Source organism: Arvicanthis niloticus, unplaced genomic scaffold (genome assembly GCF_011762505.2).
Source record: "Arvicanthis niloticus isolate mArvNil1 unplaced genomic scaffold, mArvNil1.pat.X pat_scaffold_890_arrow_ctg1, whole genome shotgun sequence".
Classification (NCBI taxonomy): Eukaryota; Metazoa; Chordata; class Mammalia; order Rodentia; family Muridae; genus Arvicanthis; species Arvicanthis niloticus.
Genome location: NW_023046466.1, coordinates 1 through 20,835, shown reverse-complemented (window position 1 = coordinate 20,835; position 20,835 = coordinate 1). Strand labels below are relative to the sequence as shown.

At 41.3% G+C, this 20,835-nt stretch overlaps 2 non-coding genes across 2 annotated transcripts; both read right to left on the bottom strand.

The window, feature by feature from the left end:
* Positions 1 to 9,728: 9,728 nt before the first annotated feature.
* Positions 9,729 to 9,801, bottom strand: Trnaa-agc (transfer RNA alanine (anticodon AGC)). Its single transcript has one exon. It is a non-coding gene; the product is annotated as a tRNA-Ala (tRNA).
* A 213-nt stretch (positions 9,802 to 10,014) lies between these two features.
* On the bottom strand, positions 10,015 to 10,087 carry Trnav-cac (transfer RNA valine (anticodon CAC)). Its single transcript has one exon. It is a non-coding gene; the product is annotated as a tRNA-Val (tRNA).
* Positions 10,088 to 20,835: the final 10,748 nt, after the last annotated feature.

Below are 20,835 nucleotides of genomic sequence, written 5' to 3'. Positions count from 1 at the left end.
AAACTTGCTTAGTAAATGACCGGGGGGGTGGGGGGAGGGGGGGGTGGGGCGGGGGAGGATGATATTCTTTGTATATGTATGTTATCATGGGGTAGCTAAAACTCAAAGTAACTAAGGTGGCTGTCCCTCCCTAGCCGTTGGTGACCACACTCTATTGTATTACTGCCAAGTGAACAGTCAGATTGCACACTGTAAGTGAAGTCCTGTGGAATTTGTCCCTCTGTGGCTGATCTACCTCACTTAACACCATGTCTCCAGCTTCTTCATTCCAGTGACTGCAAGTGACAGAGCCTCTTTAGAAAGGGCGGAGTAGCTAACGTTCCATGTGAGTCTGCTGTGTTGTCATCTGTCCATTGATAGACAGTGGCTTGGTTTTGTATCTTGGTTATTAGGATTAATCCTGCTGCAAATGTGAAGGCACGAGTGTCTCAAAAAGACACTGAATGTTTCAGAACACCTTGATTCCACTACTCTGGCCATGTGAGGGGCAGGCTCTGTGGCTCTCTTCTCATTTTCTAAAGAAATTGTTCTGTTAAAGCTCTAGCTGATCTTCCAGAGGACCTGACTTTGATTCCCAGCACCCACAGATCATAATGTAGAGTACTAGAGAGCTAGTAAGAAAATTATTAGTCATGAAATTGGTCATGAAAACTTATCAATTCTTCTATAATGGGTGATATGGCATTTTGTAAGCCTAATTGAAAAGGATAAGTAAGCCATGTAAGATATATAGATGTAAGTCTAATTTAACTTTGACAAACTAATGTAAATAATTTACTAATATCTCGAGACATCTGCTGCCTCCTTATGGCTATTTGTGGACCTGCATGCAAATATCTTGATTCCTTTGTGTTAACCAATGACACACAGAAACCCCACCCCCACCCCATGCTTTTTTTTTTCTTCAATGTCTTAGGTTTTATTGCTGTAAAGAGACACCATGATTACGGCAATTCTTATTAAGGAAAACATCTAATTGAAGCTGACTTACAGTTTCAGACGTTTAGTCTGTTATCTTCATGAAAAGAAGCATGACTGTGCAGGCAGACATGATGCTGGAGAATTCTATATCTTGATTCACATGCAATAGGAGGAAGACAATGTGTCTTACTGGGCATAGCTTGAGCATACAAATCCATCCCGATGGTGACACACTTTCTCCAACAAGGCCACATCTCTTGATAGTGTCATTTCCTATGAACCAAGCATTCAAACCCATAGTCTGTGGGAGCCATTGCTGTTCAAACCACCACATCCTACTCCCTCACCACTATAGGCTAGTAGCCATGCCATATGCTGAAATTCATTAAGCTCAACTTCAAAAGTCCCTATAGTCTATAGCAGTCTCAAACTTCCTTTAAAGTCCAAAGTTCAAAGTCTCTTCTGAGATTCATGCAATCTCTTAATTATAATTCCCTGTAAAATTAAAATGAAAAAGCAGATCACGTAATTCCTACATACAATGACCCAGGATATACATTACTGTTCTAAAAGGGAGCACAGTGAAGAAATACTGGACCAAAACAAGATGAAAAACCAGCTGGGCAACTCTATGTTTGATGTCAAAGTGTTCTTCAGATCTGCAATTCCTTTTAGCCTTGTTGACTTCAACACACTTCTTTCTCATAGGCTGGTTCCATTTCCTGTTAACAGCTTTCCTAGGCAGGTATCCTAGAACTCTTTCATCTCCAACAGCCCAGACTACTATACCCAGCAAAACTGTCAATCACAACTAACGAGGAAAGAACAACATTCCACAACAAAACAAATGTAAATAATTCCTATCTACCAATCCAGCTCTACAGAAAACATTAGAGGGAAAACTTCACTCTGATGAGATGAGCCACATTCAAATAGACACAGGAAACAAATAATAAAGGGCAAACAGTAAACCAAAGGAGAGGGGGAAAACCTCACACAATAATTATCAGAAAGCATTGATAACAGACTAACAGATTAGAAAACAGAATCCATCTTTCTACTGAATGTAAGAAATAAATCTCATCATCATGGATAGACAGCATCTCATGGCAAAAAGATGGAAAAAGATATTCCAAGTAAGTGGTCCCAAGAAGCAAGCAGGTGAACTTATTTTAATATCAGACAAAATAGACTTCTAATCAAAACTGACCAGAAGAAATAGGGAAGGACACTACATAGTCTTTAAAGGAAAAATCTATCAAGAGAATATTGCAATTGTAAACAGTTATACACCAAACACAAGGGCACCCAAGTTCATATTAGAAATACTACTACAGCTAAAATCACATATAACACACAGTGATAGTGGGTGGCTTCCATTCTCCACTTTCCTCAATAGGTAGGTCACTAGACAAAAACTAAACACAGAAATACTGCAGTTAAATAACATCATAAGTCAATTGGACCTAGCAGATATCTACAGATCACTCCAATAAAATACTGAAGAACATACTTTTTTTTCATCCTCTTATAGGACTTGCTCCAAAACTGGCCACATACCAGGACAGAAAGAAAGACTCAACAGATAAAAGAAAATTGAAATAACAGTCGGCTTCTTTTCTGACCACTGTGGGTTAAAGCTGAATGTCAAGAGGAAAAAAAAGTATATGGACTCATGGAAACTGAATGACTCACTATTAAATGAAAAATGGGTCAAGAAATGGGTCAGAAACCAAGAAAGAAATCTCTTTTCACAATTGAATAAAAATAAAAATACAACATACACACACATACTGGACACAAGGAAGGTGGTTCTAAAAGGCAAGTTCATAGCACTAAGCATTTCTTACACAGACACACACACACACACACACACACACACACACACACACACACAGTGATCTCACAGCAGTAACTTAGTGATACACCTGAACGCTCTAGAACAACAAGAGGAAATAACACCCAAATAAGAATAGACAGTAAGAAATTAATCAAACTCAGGACATAAATGATATAGAAACAAACAAACACACACACGAACATATAAAAACAATTAAAAGAACCGATGAGATAAATTGTTTCTTTAAGAAAATTAACCTGATTCACAAACTTTTAGTCAAGTTAGATAAAATACAAAGAGAAGATCCATGTTAACCAAAGTAGAAACAAGAAGGGAACATTACAGCAGACAGTGTGGAAACTGAGAATCATGAGAACATAATTTGAAAATCTATATTACACCAAATTGAAAAAATGTACACAAAATGGATGCATACTTTTTATGTAAGACCTACCTATCAAAGTTAAGATCAATAAACAATTTAACCATATCCATCCCATAACCTCTATTAAAATAGAAGTCCTGTCTCCCTCCCGCCCCATAAAAGGCCTGAGCTAGATGGATTCAGCGCAGAATTCTACCAAACCTTCAAAGAAGAATGAATAATACTAACTCAAATTATTTCACAAAATAGTAACTGAAGGAACACTTTCTAATTCTTTTTACAAAGCTACTATTATCTCATACCAAAATTATGCAAAGACCCAAAAAATTATAGATAACTATCATTTATGAACATAGACACAAAAATTTTAAATAAAATACTTGCAAAATAAATCTAAGAACATATCAAAAAGTTTTTTTTTTGTTTTTGTTTTTTTTGTTTTTTTTTTTTGTTTGTTTGTTTTTTTTTTTTTTTTTACCATGATCAAATTGGCTTCATCCCAGAGTTGCAGGGTTGGTTCAAATATGTAAATCAATAAACATAATCCACTCACAAACAGTCTAAAAGACAAGAAATCCAATCCTCTCATTAGACGTAGAAAGGGCCTTTGACAACATTCAGCACCTCTTTATCACAAAAGTCCTGGAGAGTAAGAATGCAATGGACGTGTCTCAGTGTCACAGGAGCAATTTACAGCTAGCACACAGCCAAAGTAAGACAGAAATTCAAAGCATTTACACTAATATCAGGAACAAAGCAAGGATGTTTATTTTTTCCAATCTATAGAATATAGTACTTAAAGTATTATAACAACAAAAAAAAAAAAAAAAAAACAAAAAAACGAAGGGGATACAAACAGGAAAGGAAGGAGTCAAAGTATCTTTATTTGCAGATGACATTTTATTCATAAAAGTTCCTAAAGACTGCACCAGCAAACTTCTAGAGCTGATAAAATTTTCAGCAAAGTTTCATGATACAAGCTTAACACATGAAAATTAGTAGCCTTCCTACATACAATGGAGCAAGAAGTCAGGGAAACAGCTCCTTTCACCGTGTCCTCAGAAAACATCCTGGGATGTAGCAATAAAATCTTTAAGACACTGAAGAAAGAAATTGAAGAAGACACTAGAGGATGGAAAAACCTCCCATGCTAGTGGATTGCTAGAATTGATATTGTGAAAATGGGCACCTTGCCAAAAGCAATGTACAGATTCAATACAATCTCCATCAAAATTCCAACACAATTCTTCATAGAAATTGAAAAAAATTCAAGTTCATATGGAAATTAAAAAAACCCTCAGGATATTAAAGCAATCCTGAATGATAAAAAGAACGGTTGAAGATATCACTGCCTCAGATTTCAAGTTGTATTATGGCCCTGTGGTAATAAAAATAGCATGCTGTCTACATAAAACCAGATGTGTTGATCAATGGAATCAAACTGAAGACTCATGCATAAGTTCACATACCTATGGACAACTGATTGTTGACAAAGAAGCAAAACAAACTGGAAAAGAGACAGAAGTCTGACTGCATCTGCATCCTGATTGCTTGCAAACTGGACAGCTGCATATACAAGAATAAACATAGATCCACATCTATCATCCTGAACAAAAACAAACAAAACTAACCAAACAAAAAACTTCCAATGGATAAAAAATGTCAACACAAGACCAGATACCCAGGATCTGACAGAAGACAGGGTAGGGAATAGGTTTAAATTCATTGGCTTGGGAAAGGTCTTTCAGAACAGTACACTGATAGCACAGGCAATAAGATTTGTATAATGGAACCTCATGAAGCTAAATACCTCTGTACAGTAAAGGACATCGACCTCTGGCAAAGCAGTAGGCTACAGGATGGGGAAAATTGTTTACAAATTATAAATCTCATAGGCACATAAAGCACTAAAAAACTGAACATTAAGAGAATGACAAAATTAAAAATAGCTACAGTACTAAGCAGAGAGCTCTCAAAAGATGAAATATAAATGGTGAGAAACTAAGAATAATTAACACTGTTAGCCATCAGGGAAGTACAAATCAAAACTACTTTGAGATTTTATCTTACTTGAATAAGAATGGTCAAGATCAATAAAGCAAATGACAGCACATGGGATGAGGATGTGGGGAAAGGGGAGCACTTACTTATGGTTAGCAGGAGTACAAATGTGAAGCCACCATGGAAATTCGTGTGGTGCTTCCTCAGGAAGCTGGAAATAGATTTGCCTCAAAATCCACCTAAAACTGGCGTGACGGTGCACGCCTTTAATCCCAGAACTTGGGAGGCAGACGCAGGCAGACCTCTGTGAGTTTGAGAGGAGTCTGGTAGTCTATATTGTGAGTTCTAGGATAACCAGGACTGTACGGAGAGAACTTGTCTCAAACAAACAAACAAACAAAGAAACAGGCTAATAAGCCCCATCTGTACCACTCAGAGGCATATATCGAAAGGACTCTACATTTTACTATCGAGATACTAGCTCATTCATGTTCACTGCTGTTTTATTCATAATATTCAGAAATCAGAAACAGCCTCGATATCTACTGACTGATGAATGAATAATGAAAATGTGGTCCATTTATACAGTGGACTATTATCCAGCTGTTAAGAGAAATGATATTCTGAAATTTGCAGCTAAATAAATGGAGGTAGAAAAAATTATCCTGAGTGAGATAACCCAGATGCAAATGAGTAATACTGTATGTTATCTCTCTCTTATAGGTGGGTGTTGCTTTTAAGCTTTTGATATGTGTTATAATTTGAAAAAAAAAACACAGAGCTTAGGTATTAGTAAAGGACAGAGGTGAAAGAGAGGGTCTCTCTAGGAAGGGGAAACAGAATGTAGTTGTTATGGCAGGACAAAGAGGAAACTAGAATAAGAGGATTAAATAGGTAGCTGGGTGGAAGACAAGGGTAAAGGAGGGAGTATAGGGAGGGACAACTAACAGCAAGAGCCATTGGAATAACCACAGAGAAACTTACTACTGTAGAAGCTTCCTAAAAGATATATGAAAGGAATCTAAATGGAGTCACCAAGAATACGAGAGGATGCTATAAGTAGATATCTAATGACACCTCCGGGGCCAGGAATGGGCTACATCTTGTTGAAACATTGGCCTAAGGGGCCCCATGGAAACCTTCAAACATCACAGGCTATTCCCAAGGCCATTGGTTACTCCTGGTAATCTGATGGTTAAGGCAGATTGCTGAATGACTTTTGTCATTGAACATGGAGGTGCTGAGGTGGTTTTGAGAAGGAGATAGGTTTCTCCTCCATACATTATGGTAGAAGGGAAAGCCTCAGTTGATCAAGTCAGCTCTCAACATTTCTGAATTTCATTTACTTTTGAAACACTACAACAGTAGCAATCATGGCACAATGGAAATTGCTAGGATTAATTTGTTAGAGAAATAAATAGAGCGAATGAATTCATACCCTCTGTTGTGCCTTAATTGCAGCCAGGCACATTCAGAATACCAAGCTGAGAAGGGACTGGTCCTGTTTCCTCCATCACATGATAGGGAGTAAGAGCAGACGTTTACTTGCAGTGTCTATTGTGGCCTAAATCTTCTCATTACCCATCTGGTCAAAACACTGGCAATTGATTTCAATGTGATCACTAACCATCGGTGGTTATGATTTTTTGTTGTTGTTTCAAATGTGCTTTAAAGTTCTCTTTAGTCCTTTCTTTTTACCCACTGTCAGCCTGCTACACAAGCAACTAATAGACCTTGGATGGAAAAGGAGGTCTCCTTGGCCTCTCTGAGGTTGGACCTCAGGATCTTCTTCTGGTCAGAAGTTTGACAGACCTGCAGCTGTACTGAGACTGCCTCTTCCATCCACAACTTCACATTAGAAACGTCTTTGTCTCCAAGCACCCTGTATCCACTTGCAGCTTTTAGAGAACAAAGCTTCACTTGGATTTTGCTCCCTAGCAGCTAGTGCTGCATCTGAAGCATTTCACATCCAGAATGATGGCGTCCACATCCCTCTGGGATTCATCTAAACCAGACCCTCTGAGCTGAGGGAGCAGGTTCACTTGCAGCTGCCCTGTGCCCTCCCTGACCTCATGTTTCACTCCTATGGCACTCTTCCCTTGTGAGTCTTTTCTTTTCGCTCTTCTCTGTCCAAAATAACACAGGAGGTTATCTGTTCATTGACTGAATGAGCAAGTAAATAGTCTTCAACTCATTCTTCATCCACACCATTCTGTTGTATCCCTGCTTCTGTCAGCATCTGCATGTGATGGCTAGCCTTTGTTGTCAGGTTGATTGTGTCTGAAATTAACTAAAACTCCCAAATGGCTAGGAAAACCTGGGAAGTTTTTGTTTAGCTATATTATTTGAAGTGGACTTCTGATCTGGATCTTTGAGTCCGTAAGACTCAGATCTTTAATTAATTTAATTTAGTTTAATTCAGATCTTAGGTGAAGATCTTAGGTTTAATTCAGATCAGGTGGGAAGATCCACCTTTTGCTGTGGTCTACATAAAGGATATAAAAGAAGGGGATTTTGGTCTTTTCTTGCTTGCTCTTGTTTTGCTAGCAAGTCCATTTCTTCACTGGCATCAGAGACTACTTTTCAGGGTTCTGATATACACTGAAATCCAGCAGAGACATCCAGCCTTGTAGATTCAGCTACTGTACTCTTTGACTGGACCACAACCTGTAAAATAAATCCACTTTCTTTCTCTATAGTTTCATTCTACAAGTTCTGTTACTCCAGAAAACCAGGACTAATACTCTACACAAGTGGACACAGTCCCTTTAAATTCACAAAATATCCTGTGATTTCTAGTTACATATGCCCTTAAGTACTCTAAAAGATTTGTTGAGTTTATTCCATGTAGTGCAGTTGAACTTTGGCAGCAAAAGGTCTTGTGCACATCTGCTCTTTCCAGATGCAATGTAGGCTCAGGTAGATTGAGTGTTTTTCACAGGGTGTCAGAGTGGGGAAGTGACAAGGCCCGAATATGGAAGCAGAGGTTGAGTGTCAAATAGTGAGCTCTTCTCTGCCCTAACTCCCCCCTCACTGCCCAGTCTGCACAGTAACTCATCTGTTAACACTCCAGATATCTAACCTCCCTGACCTCCACAGCCTTGAGTTTAGACTGGGCTTCTGGTTATAGTCTCCTGCTCCAGAGCTGGGCTCTATCGCTGTGGTACTCTGCCAGGGTGTTTCCAGACCAAGTTGACATTTAGGCCCGGGCTGCAGGAGGAAATTCTCCTGTGGAAAAGAACAACTGAGTATGTTCTCGCCATTACAGCTTCGAGAGGGAAGAGAGCAAATTGTTCATCTCCAGACCCAGTGTCCTTCTCTGGACAGGACTATGTGTCTTCCAGCATTTCAGCAAGCAGAGAAGCCTGCAAATGAGCCGTGTGTCCAGACACTGCTGTTTCCTTACTTGTATAGGTTTGGAAGATTCCTCAGCTGAGGTGTGGAGGTAAATCTGCAGACTGTGTCTCCAAACCCCAACCCAGAGCTTCTCTCCCTCTTCTTCCCCTAGCTGTACCCTAATGGTCACTGTCCTTGGTCCCTTGTTCCTGATGGCTAGCAAAGCATGCCTGCTGCTTCATTCTTTCAGAAAAAAACAAAAACAAAAACCAACTGTCGATAATCTTATTTCAAATTGTGGAACAGAAGAGAAATCTGTCCAGGATCTGGATAGTTCACAGAGGATGTCCTGGGTCAGATTGTCTATTCAGGCACCATGGAACCAAGGGTTTCCACTCAGGTTTTTCCAGCTGCCCTGGTGGAGGTATCCTTTGTGGGTTTAATGGTTGTTTTTCACACTAGGAACGTCAGCAGGGAGCATTCTCAGTCAAAGCCTCTGGCAGGAGGCAGGGCAGACTGCAGGACATTCCACACTGCCTTCTGAAGGTAAAGACAAAAGGAGTTATTGCAGGGGAGTGGCACCTGTGCAAAACTCAGGGAAGAAAGGGAGATGGAAGAGCTGAGACACTTGGAGACATCTGCAGGAGAATGTTGTAGATGCCAGAGAGATTTTGAGGGAACCCAGGCAAGTGGCTCAAATGGTCCTAGCAAAGCAATTCTCAGGTTTTTTTTTTTTTTTTTTTTTTTTTTTTTTTTTTACAGAGCTTAGAAATGAGAAACTTAGACGAGTGGGGGAGGGGAGGGGCCACAGCCCTCTGGCCAAGTGGAGGTTTGTCCACATTGATGATGGTGGTGGTAGTAGAGGTGTGTGGGACGCCCCCTGCCTTCGAGGTGCAGAACTCCACTCACGCGGTACCTGTGAGCAAAAGGTGGAGGAAGAAAAGGAAGATTGCAGAGAAGCACTGAAGTGCTCACAGGGCAGCACGATATGGAGAATTAAGGAAGAAGTCCTAAACCTGGTGGCACAGAAGAGGTTCTGAGCCAGTGTCTATAGAGTGAAAGAACACATATAGACACTCACAAACTTTTGTGAAACGCACAGACTAAGGAGTACATGCTATGTGTCTGAGAGACTGGCAAGTGAGTGTGTGCCGAAGGGAGCAAGAGCATAAGGCTGTTTAAAGCCTGCAATTTCCAAAATTGGAAAGGCAGATTGTCAGACTGGGGACGTGCTGTGAAAAGAAATGGAGGATGTGGGCATCGATCCCACTACCTCTCGCATGCTAAGCGAGCGCTCTACCATTTGAGCTAATCCCCCACCACACAAGAAGATGTTTTTTTTCTTTTGTACTTTCTTTTATGCTAAGAGTGTCCACTGGTCATCAGAGAGGTACCTGGTATAACTAGGGTGCAGGAAAGCATGATAGTGAAGGCTGAAACCGTGGAGTTGAGATTGTTTCACCTCCCCAAAAGGGTAAGGAGTGAGCTGAGAATCTGAAACCACAAGAAGAAGTGAGAAGAAAAGTAATGTTGTTTCCGCCCGGTTTCGAACCGGGGACCTCTCGCGTGTGAGGCGAGCGTGATAACCACTACACTACGGAAACCCCCCACAGTTGCCATTCTATCACTTTACCATCCAAGACACCATAAATTTGCTACAATGTTATCTGGACGCCTTTACAGTGAGAATTGCATTGCAACCAAACCAAAGATTAAAAAGCCACAGTGGAGAGGCGACATCCTGTACAGGGAAGGATTGAAAGTTGTGTCTTCCACGGCGCGAGTAAAAGAAAGAGCTCAGCGGAGGGAGAAGCTTGTTGTAGGAGTGGAGACTCATCAGTGCCTCTCAGGGAAATCTGTAACGTGTCAAACACAGAGAAGGAAGGAGGATGGAAGGGCCTGATCAACTGGAGACACCTCGAGGAGAACGCTGTAGATGCCAAAGAGCTTTTGAGCGACGCTCCGCAGGTGCCTCAAATAGTCACAGCATCATGTTAAGGGAAGATGCTCAATCTGTCACCGCACTTAGAAATGGAAAATTGAGACTAGTAGGGAGGGGGTAGGTTCCACTCAGGCCGAATGGGGTTTTTGTCCTCACCATGCTGGCGGCAGTGGTGCAGGGTAGCTCCCTGCCAGTGAGGCGAAGAAAAACCTCCTACCATGGCGGTGGAATGTGTAAAAGATGAACGAGTATGGGGAACATTCCAGAATGGCGGGCAGAGCAGCTCAGTTTAAGGGGAAGAGGGGGCCCTAAGATGGTCTCACAGAAAAGGTTCAGACTTTTGTAAACGCTTAGAAGCATTGTTTAAATGCACAGATCAATGTATGCGCGATGTAGATGGAGGAATTCTGAAGAGACTGGGACTAATCCTTCTGGGAATTATCCTTCAGTGAATGCGTTATGCTTCAGTGAATGTGAAGGAGAGAGTATCTCAGAAGACAGTGATCCGTTATGGTAACCAAGCAAATGTCTCAGAACACCTAAATTCCATTACTGTGGCCACGTGCCCAGTGGAGGGAAGGCTCTGTGGCTCTGTTTTCAATTTCTAAAGAAACCGTTAAGCTAGAGCACCAGCTGCTCTTTCAGAGGCCCTGACTTTGAATTCTAGCACCACAGGGGAGCTCGTAAACCAGTTCAGCTTCAGTACTACGGCATCTATTGCCCTCTTCTGGCCTCTTCTGGACACTGCATGTAAATACCCATACACGTAAGAACTACTAGACTTTCCTGTGGATCCACTCAGCTTTGCCTTCCTTTGTGTCAGCCAATGACACACAGAAACCCTTTTTACCAGGGATTCCCAGTGACCACACTGAGCTGAAACCCAGGAGCCTGTCCTCCTTACCCCACCTTCATCCCTGGGGACTTGGCTGCTTGGTGGGGCTCTAGGATCCCCTTAGCTCTTTCCCACAGCCCCCTCTGAGCCTTCCTCAAAGCGCATCAAACCTTTCCCAGTTATAGTCGATGGTAGGAGGCAGGGCTACCTACATATATGTACTGTTTTCTGAGACTGAAGGCATAAAAGTGTTCCCGGTCAGTTTTGAGTCGAGGACCTTTCTCGTGTGTCGGCGAGCGTGATAACCACTACACTACGGTAACGACCACGGAACTTTTTTCTCTCACTTTACAATCCAAGTCAAACAGTATAATCTTGCTAAAGTGCAGTCCCGAAGTTACAGATACACATTAACGAGAGAATTTTAAGGAATGCAAAGAAAATAGAGATTAAAAACCCTAGTGTAAAGGCGAGATCCTGTCACAGGGAGGGAATAAGAAAAGCACTTCGAGTGTCGAGGCGGAGGGAAGAAGCGCGGGAGTAGGGATTCCGGGGTTGAGTCGCAGAGCTGCACCGCAGGGGAATCGCGTGGGAGTAAAACACACAGAGGGCGGGAGGTTGGGCGAGCCGGATCACCTGCAGACACCTGGAGGAGAAAGTTGTAGATGCTGGAGAACTTGTGAGAGAACCCGGGCAGGCGGCTGAGCTTAGAAATGGAAAATTGAGACTAGTGGGAAGCCACATCCCATTCAGGCCGAGTGGAGGTTGGTCCATGCGATGCTGTAAGGCAGTGCAGGAAGGTGAGGAGCAGAAAAAACCCTCCAATAACGCGGGTGAGTGAGCCAAAGATAGACGAGGAAAAGATTCCAGAAAGGCGGGCAGACAACTTAGAGCACGGAGTGGTTTAAAAGGAAAAGCCTAAACCTGGTTAAACAGAAGAGGTTCTGCACCAGTGTCTGTCGAGTGATAGAACAAATGGAGACGCTAAAATGCTAAATACACAAACTAGAGAGTCCACCATGTGAGAAAAACGGCAAGTGAGTGTGTGCTGAAACTTTTGTTTAGAGTATGAGAGGAAAGTGTAATTTTCAGTCCTCAATCTAGCTAACATAATAGTTGGAGGATGTGGGCATCGATCCCACTACCTCTCGCATGCTAAGCGAGCGCTCTACCATCTGAGCTAATCCCCAAGACACAGACTTTTTTTTTCTTGTACTTTCTTTTATGCCAAGTGCTTCCACTGGTTTTTCACTCAAGTTACTTGCTATAAGAAAACCATGCTTGTCAAGGCTAAAAACAGAGGGCTGAGTCTAATATTTTTTAACTTCTCAAAAGTGTAGGAAGTGAACTGAGAGTCTGAAAACACGAGAAAGTGAGAAAACCAACCATGTTTCCACCTGGTTTCAAACCGGGGACCTCTCCCGTGTTAGGCGAGTGTGATGACCACTACACTACAGAAACACCCTAGTAAGGGCTGTTTTCCTGCTTTCTAGACATAGATTCCAAGATTTCTTAGCAAATGGTTTGATGATGGCATTCTTTGTATATGTATGTATTACGGGGTAGCTAAGTCAATGTAAGTATGGTCTCTGTCCCCCTCTATCCCTAGCCTTTGGTGACCCCACTGTTCTCTGCTATTGCCAATCGAATACTCAGATTTCACGCTGTAAGCGAAGTCCTGTGGAATTTGTCCCTCTGTGGCTGATCTACCTCACTTAACACCATGTCCCCAGCTTCTTCATTCCAGTGACTGCAAGTGACAGAGCCTCTTTAGAAAGGGCGGAGTAGCTAACGTTCCATGTGAGTCTGCTGTGTTATCATCTGTCCATTGATAGACAGTGGCTTGGTTTTGTATCTTGGTTATTAGGATTAATCCTGCTGCGAATGTGAAGGCACGAGTGTTCCGGAAGATAAGGATTCATTACCATGGACAGAGCAAGTATGAGTCCAGGACTTTGGTAATGTGCCCTATTGCTAAATTTCTAGAGGAATTATCATGGTTGTGTCTTTAGTGTGTTATAATTTATATCCCATTAAAATTATGCAAGCATCTTCTTTTCTCCATACCTCAGCAACACCAGCTCTTTTCCGGTTTTTGAGGATGGATAGCAAATGCCTCAAGTGTGATGCTCCTGCCTGCTCGCTCAGCTGTCTCCCTTCTTCCTGGTTCATTCCTTGGAGCAGCACCCTCAGTGTCTACAGTAATTAACATTAGATTAACATCTGCTTGCATGAGGGAAGGGCTGAAGCAATGTCAGCATCGGGGAAAAGATTAACTCATGGTCTGAGTAGTGCACAGGCATCTGACTGTATGCTATCCCAAGTTGGGTGTTTAAACAGAAGCATGGTGGGCGACCACACAATACAGTTATGTTTTCACTTCTCAAGGAAGGCTCTGGCTGTCCTGCTGCCTGGCACACAATTTGCATTTTGACATTTTACCTTCAGAATTTTCTTTCCATTTTAAGTGGCTGTTTATCTTTGGTGGGTAGAGTTGGTGCTGGGCAAATGTCAATTAAGAATAGATATTGACTGCCAAGCAAGAGTGGCTCCAGTCAATAAAAATGAAGTCCTCAAAAAAATGTCCAGAACAGTACTTTGTGTATGTGTGTATCTGCTTGTGTCTGGGTGTGTCTCACTGACCTGCACAATTACAGACTGTCACTGACTCAAAGTTTTCATGAGATAGCTCAGAGGATTGGGACGTAAGGTTCCGATACTGAGTTATGAGAGACCTAGCCTAGGAGTCTTTCAGCAGTAAGCAGCTTAAATGAGGTGGTTTTATTGTCACACCACAAACCTGGGGACAGAAATGACAGTGGCTACTGCAGTGTCTTCTGATGTCATTGGGACCTATGCTCCTCCTGATGACCTGGGCTCCTAACAGTCACATGGCAGTTCACAACTGTCAGCATCAGGGGATGTAATGTTCATTGTGCACAGACATACATAAGAGTAATCACCTATACACATAAGAAATTTTTTTTTTTGTTAAAGATCACTTTTCAAAACAAGAGCACTCTTCCTTATATTTAACCCACATCAGTCTGTAACTAATTTCCACGGATAGCCATCACACAAACAAACTAATCCATAGCCCATATTGCCAACTGAGATGCAGCAAGTTTGGGCACAATGATGTTAATTGCACAGGACTCCACACTGCATTACAAGTAGGAGTCAGCTAGCTTTGGCTGTAACTCCACACCACAGATCCCACGGCTAGTAATGAAGTCACAATGCACTTTCTGAACTGGAAATACCCTAAGAAGGCAACATACAGAGTTCTTAAGCCAGTTGAAGTAGCAGGCTTCATTTGCACCACAGGACAGGGCACAAACCTTAAACACCCAACTTTGTAAACTGGTAATTTATCTACAAAATATCATGTTTAATAACATATCTCTTCTTCTTCTTCTTTTCTTTCTTTCTTTCTTCTTCTTCTTCTTCTTCTTCTTCTTCTTCTTCTTCTTCTTCTTCTTCTTCTTCTTCTTCTTCTTCTTCTTTCTTCTCCTTCTCCTCCTCCTCCTCCTCTTCCTCCTCCTCCTCTTCCTCCTTCTCCTCCTTTTCCTTCTTCTTTTTTCTCTTCCTTATCCTCCTTCTCATCTTTCTCTTTTCTTTATTGTTGTTTTTGTTTTTCAGACAGGGTCTCACCATGTAGCCCTGTCTGTCCTGGAACTAAGTATGTAGACCAGGTTGGCCTTGAACTCACAGAGATCTGCCTGCCTCCCAAGTACTGAGATTAGAGGTTTGTACAAAGTCCAGCCAACACTTGCTTTTGTCAACGTTTCATTATTGGGCTCTAGTCACACAGAACAACTACAAATTAATATCTTTCACCTTAACTTTCTCTCTTTTCTTACCATAGTTCCTGTAGAAGTGGCTTGATGTGGACAGAGTAGGCTTTCAGAGACCCAGAAGAAGATGTAACTGTGCCTTGTATTAGCTATGTGACTGTTTAGACTAAGAACTTCCTGACACTCCTTATCACTGTCACAAGTAGATGATATTTTCCAAATTGGTTGTCAAAGCAAACATCACAGGTAGCAGAGTGCAGAAAGTGTATTACTTAGGATTCTTATAAAACCTGTCCTTACAGCAACTCAAAGAATTAGTGAATGTTTATTTACCAAACTGAAAGACTAAAGAGTCAAAGATAACGTTGGATCTTCATACTGATAACACCAGGGTAAAAACTCCAATAATTACCGTAAAACAGGAGGAGCTACTCCAGAGATAAGACAGTGCTTCAGCCCCACAGAAGCAGGATGCTCACCTTAGGAGGGGAAGTCAGGGGAAGCCAGCCTAACATTCTATGTGACTTAATTTTGAAGGAGAAATGCACTTGAGCTTGTGAGGAAGGGAACAAGGGGCCAGGAGTTCAGTCTGTTGGAAGAGAAGTTTCAGAAGGTGCTGAGGAAGGCAGTCTGTGTGATAGAACCATGGTGTGATCTGGACTGAGGAAGGAGAATGGAGATAGGAAAAGTGGCTGGAAAGGTAGATGAAATGGATCCATGAGGAGCTCATACACTAGTCAGTCTTTGTTTTCTAGGTATAGTTTTGCATTTCTTGTTTTTCAAATTATATATGTATGTACACATATCTACTTTCTTGTATGCATGCCATATGCTAATACAATGTAAAACATTAAAATGATTATGTTAATGCTAAGTCATCAGCATTTTTTTTGTTTATTAAGTTAAATGATTTCCCTCACAGATGAGAAGGTAACATAGCATTTGCAGCTTGGTGGTTTAGAAGATTTGAGGGTAACACTACTGCCAGAGGTAGACACCAGGGTGGGAAAGCCATTCCAGGTGTACTGATAGTCTGGACGGAAATGACTAAGTACTGTTCTGACCCAAAGGTAAGAGCAGGGCCCAAAGAGGAGCAAAAAAATAAGACAGTGGTAGAAGAGATAGGCCTAAATAATTTATTAAAATGCTACATATTAAGAATTTAGGATACTTCTAGTATTTAAAGACCAGGAAATTTTGTAAATCTTCATTGAAGGCAAAGATGATTTGGAACAGAACGTCACTAATATGAAACTTCAGGTATTGTCAAAATTGCTACTGATTTTTAACATATTCCAATCTCTTCTGTTTTTTCTCTCACATGTATAAATAATTATACATAATTTTTACTGGCTTCTCCTCCATCCTCTGATTATATAATATGTTAGGTGACTGGTATCCTCTGTACTATCAAGAAATTATCACATCTCCCATCTTAGTTAGGGTTTTTACTGCTGTGAACTTGCTATGACAAAGGCAACTCTTATAAGCACCACATTTAATTGGGGCTGGCTTACATGGTCAGTGGCTCAGTCCATTATCACCAAGGTGGAATTGTGGCAGCATCCAGGCAGAGCAGGAGGAGCTGAGAGTTCTAGATCTTCATCTGAAGGGCACTAAGGGAAGACTGACTTCCAAGCAGCCTCAATCAGGGTCTTAAAAGCCCATGTCCACAGTGACACACTTCCTCCAACAATGCCACACCTACTCCAACAAAGCCACACCTCCAAACAGTGCCACTGGGCTAAGCATATATTCAAACCACTGTATCCCCAAACTAGACTTTTCTTTTGCATTGATTTTGCTCCTGATTGTAACTTTTATTGGCTGTGTCAACTATCAAGGTAAATACAAATCATCTAGTGGCCTCTTTCCCCTGTTTAAAATATAGTCATTAGTTCATTTTTCATGTCATTTGTATAATTTTTGGCTTACTTCTGTAGCTTCTTCATGATTTTCTATGAATATTTGTGAGTTAGTCAAAACATCATCATCTTTAATTGTCAGAAAGCTTACAATTAATTGTCCTCCTCCCAGTTCCAGTTTTATAGTTAAAAACACATATCCTCAAATCTTTGCTCCAAACTGGTCATGTTAGTAATTCTGGCTTGTTTCCTACAGTAAACGAACTGACTACAACTTATTAGGACCTCAATTTTATATTCTATGCCAGTGAGAATAACTGTCTTCATAACAATGAGAATAACTGTCTGGTTAATGTCTTCATAAATATCTTTTGCATTCTGACATCAGAAGGGAGAGAATTCCACCAAAGCATTGTACAAAGTCATTTCCATCTCCTGCTTAACATTTGTCTTAAAAAAGATTATGGCATGTTATCTGTCTGTCTGTCTGTCTGTCTATCATTTATCTATCTAATTTTAATATTGTGAACAGACTTTGGGTCATAAAACTGGCCATCTTCCAAGTGTGGCCAATCAGAGCTCCTTAAGTTCATACACTGAAGCCAGAAGAAATTCACCATTTCCTATTTCCAGAGCTGCCAGGGACATGCCAGATGCTTTGTTCTCTGACAGCGGCAAAACTGTGAGGGAAATAAGGTAAGAAGGGCACGGTGTCCTAACAGAACAAGTTCCAGGGACTATTCAAAAAGTCTCTTGAGTAGCCTTGGTCTCATCCAGCTTCTTTAGAGTCTGTCAGCTACCTCATTGCTCTTTGATTGTAGAAGGCTTTGCTGTCCATACTGGAAAGAATATGGATTAATATAATGACAGAAATGTTTTATTTATAAAATTTACTGAGGCAGAGACTTCTTAATTAGAACCCAGACTTCACAGGTGGAGAGAGCACATTACCAATATTAGAAACAGAAACTAAGGGTCCCAGAGATGCTGGTGTAGGGAGGAGTAGGCTTATGGAGTCTTCAAGAAGAGGAGAATGCATTTCATTGAAGTCTTAAGAGCCAGGATACATTCACCTGTTTCCTCCTCACAGTTAGTGGTGTTTTCTCTTCTTGTGAAAACCTAAGTTCTTGCTCCTAACCAATATCTGATTAGTTACTCTCTCTAGTCTTACACAGTAGTTAACAAGAGTAAGTATGTGGCTGTGAAGTCTTAAACATAGGTAAGACATGGCATTGTAACTGAAATTAGTTTTGTCATCTGATGGATATCATCTCTCTTCAGTTCCTCTCCCTTTTTGTGAGTGACTTCACTTCGATCACCAATATTCTTTTGGATTTGACTTGTCTTGATTGCCACGAAGCAGCACCTCAAAGACAGTGGTGAGAGCTGAAGGAAGAAACAGAAGTTCCTTGAGGAAAAATGATAATATTGGAAACAAATACTTGATACTTCCTATGATGGCTGGTTCTGTCAATCTGGCACAATCTACAATTATCTGGGGGAACAGAGTGTCACTGAGGGATTATGCAGATCAAGTGAGCCTGTAGGCTTGTCTCTGTGGGATTATTTTCTTGTTTTATTTTCTGTTTTCTAAAGACAAGTGTCTCACTATGTAGCTCTGGCTGTCCTGGAACTCACTATGTAGATCAGGCTGGCCTTGAACTCACAGAGATGCTCCTGCTACTGCCTCCAAGTGTTGGGGTTAAAACGTATGTGCTACAACCCTGGCTGGGGTTGTTTGGTTACATTAATTGTGCTCAGAAATTATCAATGCTCACGCAGGCAGTAGACTCTGAACCCATCCTAATTTCAACAGAAAAAGTGCCAGGGCCACTTACTGGATGAGGACCATATGGCGCTGCACGCCAGAGTGAGAGTGGAGTGAAGGCAGGCTATTGTCAAAATCCTGGTGGTTTATTTAGTTTCAAAACATACAGAAAGTACAGCAGCAATGCAAGTAACAATTAGACACTTGTCACTCTGATAGAAAAAGGAGATGATAATTCATCAGCTATCCTGGCTATTGCACACAGATGAAATTATAAAAGCTTTGGTTGTTGTTATATAGGTTCCTTGTACTTTAATTTTTTCTTTTTTTCTGGATCCTCCTTTTTCTTCTCCTGAAAAGTTTTCTGATAGACAAGACTAACTCCATTTTAAGATTAGAAGCCAAATTGTTGCAAGTTCAAAATAAGCTCATTCCTGTTTTCTGTAAAACTTAGGTTTCACCCATTGTCTTGACCCATTTTTGAAATATGACATGTTCTACACTCTATGGAATTTGACTCACTCCCTGTGTTAGGATTTCTATTGCTGTGAAGAGACACCATGACCACGGCAACTCTTATAAAGGAAAACATTTAATTAGAGCTGGCTTACAATTCAGAGGTTTAGTCCATTATCACCATGGCAGGAAACATGGCAGCATCCAGGCAGATGTGGTGCTGGAGAAGGAGCTGAGAGTTCTCCATCTTGATCTGCAGGTATCAGGTCAGAGAACTGACTTGAGCTTCTGAAAGCTCAAAGCCTGCCCCCACAGTGACACAAGTCCTCTAGCAAGGAGATGCCACTCTAACAAGGCCACACCTTCTAATAGTGCCGTTGCCTATGGGTCAAGCATTCAAACACATGAGTCAACGGGGGCCATTTCTTTTCAAACCACCATAATCCCCGAGGGTATCCTAACCTCCACCCTGATAAGGTATCCTGCCAAATAATTTTGAGCTGTTCTGTCAAGTTTCTATGTAACTAAAATAATTACTCTTAAAATCCCCCACAACTTGAAAATCCGCTGGCCTTTTAATTTTGGAACTGTAAAAACCCCACTTCTCCTGAGTTTGGGGTTGACCCCTCAAATCTCACATTTGGGGACAAGCAGTTGCCACTCTTTTTATATATGTGCACATATAATAAAGCTTGCTATAAATTTGGTGAATTTGGGTGATGGCCTTTGCTCTCATTCAGTGGGATTGACATTTCAAAAGCTATGCCCAGTGTAGTGCCACTTGGGTCTAAAACCAGGACAGTTGAGGGAATCCCCTTCCTTCCATCCCCTTCCCAGTGTTATTCAAATTATCCTGAAAACAAAGTGCTGTTTGTTTTCTGTTTCTGAACGTTTGTTTCCTGGTGTCTGAAAGAAGCAAGGAAAGGTCAGAAGGCCAATGTACACATGGCAGTGATCATGAACATTTTACAAAAGCTGGAGTAGTCAGCATTGAGGAGGGAGATAATAAAAGCCAGCAGCTCTCCATGGCCTCCTTGCTGAGTCTGATGAGTCTGAGTACACAGAGTGCCAACAGGAGTAGCATAGGATATGAGACAGAAATCACTTCAGCTGGAAGGAGGCTTAGTGATGGAGGAAGAAGGACACTGCAACTATTCTACCTTGGCTGGTGGACCCAGAGGAACCCTAGCTAAAATGTACTTCAGGCACTGCCTGGGATCTTTGTTTTCATTCAGGTGGAGAGGCTGAAGGTCCACCACAGGAATACTGAGAAGATGATAAGAATGTGATAAAATTTAACTTTTGTACATTTCACACAAAAAAATAGCCTGGACAAACAATAAAAAAGTTAAGAGTTGGGCTTCCAAAAAAAAAAAAAAAGAGTTGGGCTTTCTCAGTTCTGCTGGGATTCCTCAGTCCATCCAAACTCATCTACCCCACTTTGTACTTGGTCTATCATGTTGTTTTCACTACCCTGCCTAAGCTCTGGGAACAGGCCATGCTGCCAGCTCCCACCCAGCTTCCCTTGAATCCATGGATAAAAGACACACACAGGATGCTCATTTTCAACTTGCCTTCTGACACAATTGCTGGGTGCTACTATCTCCAGCCTGGAAAAGCAGGTCTTTATCAATATTCTTATCTCCATACCTTTCAATTGCCCTAAACTTCAGTTGGTTCATTACATCC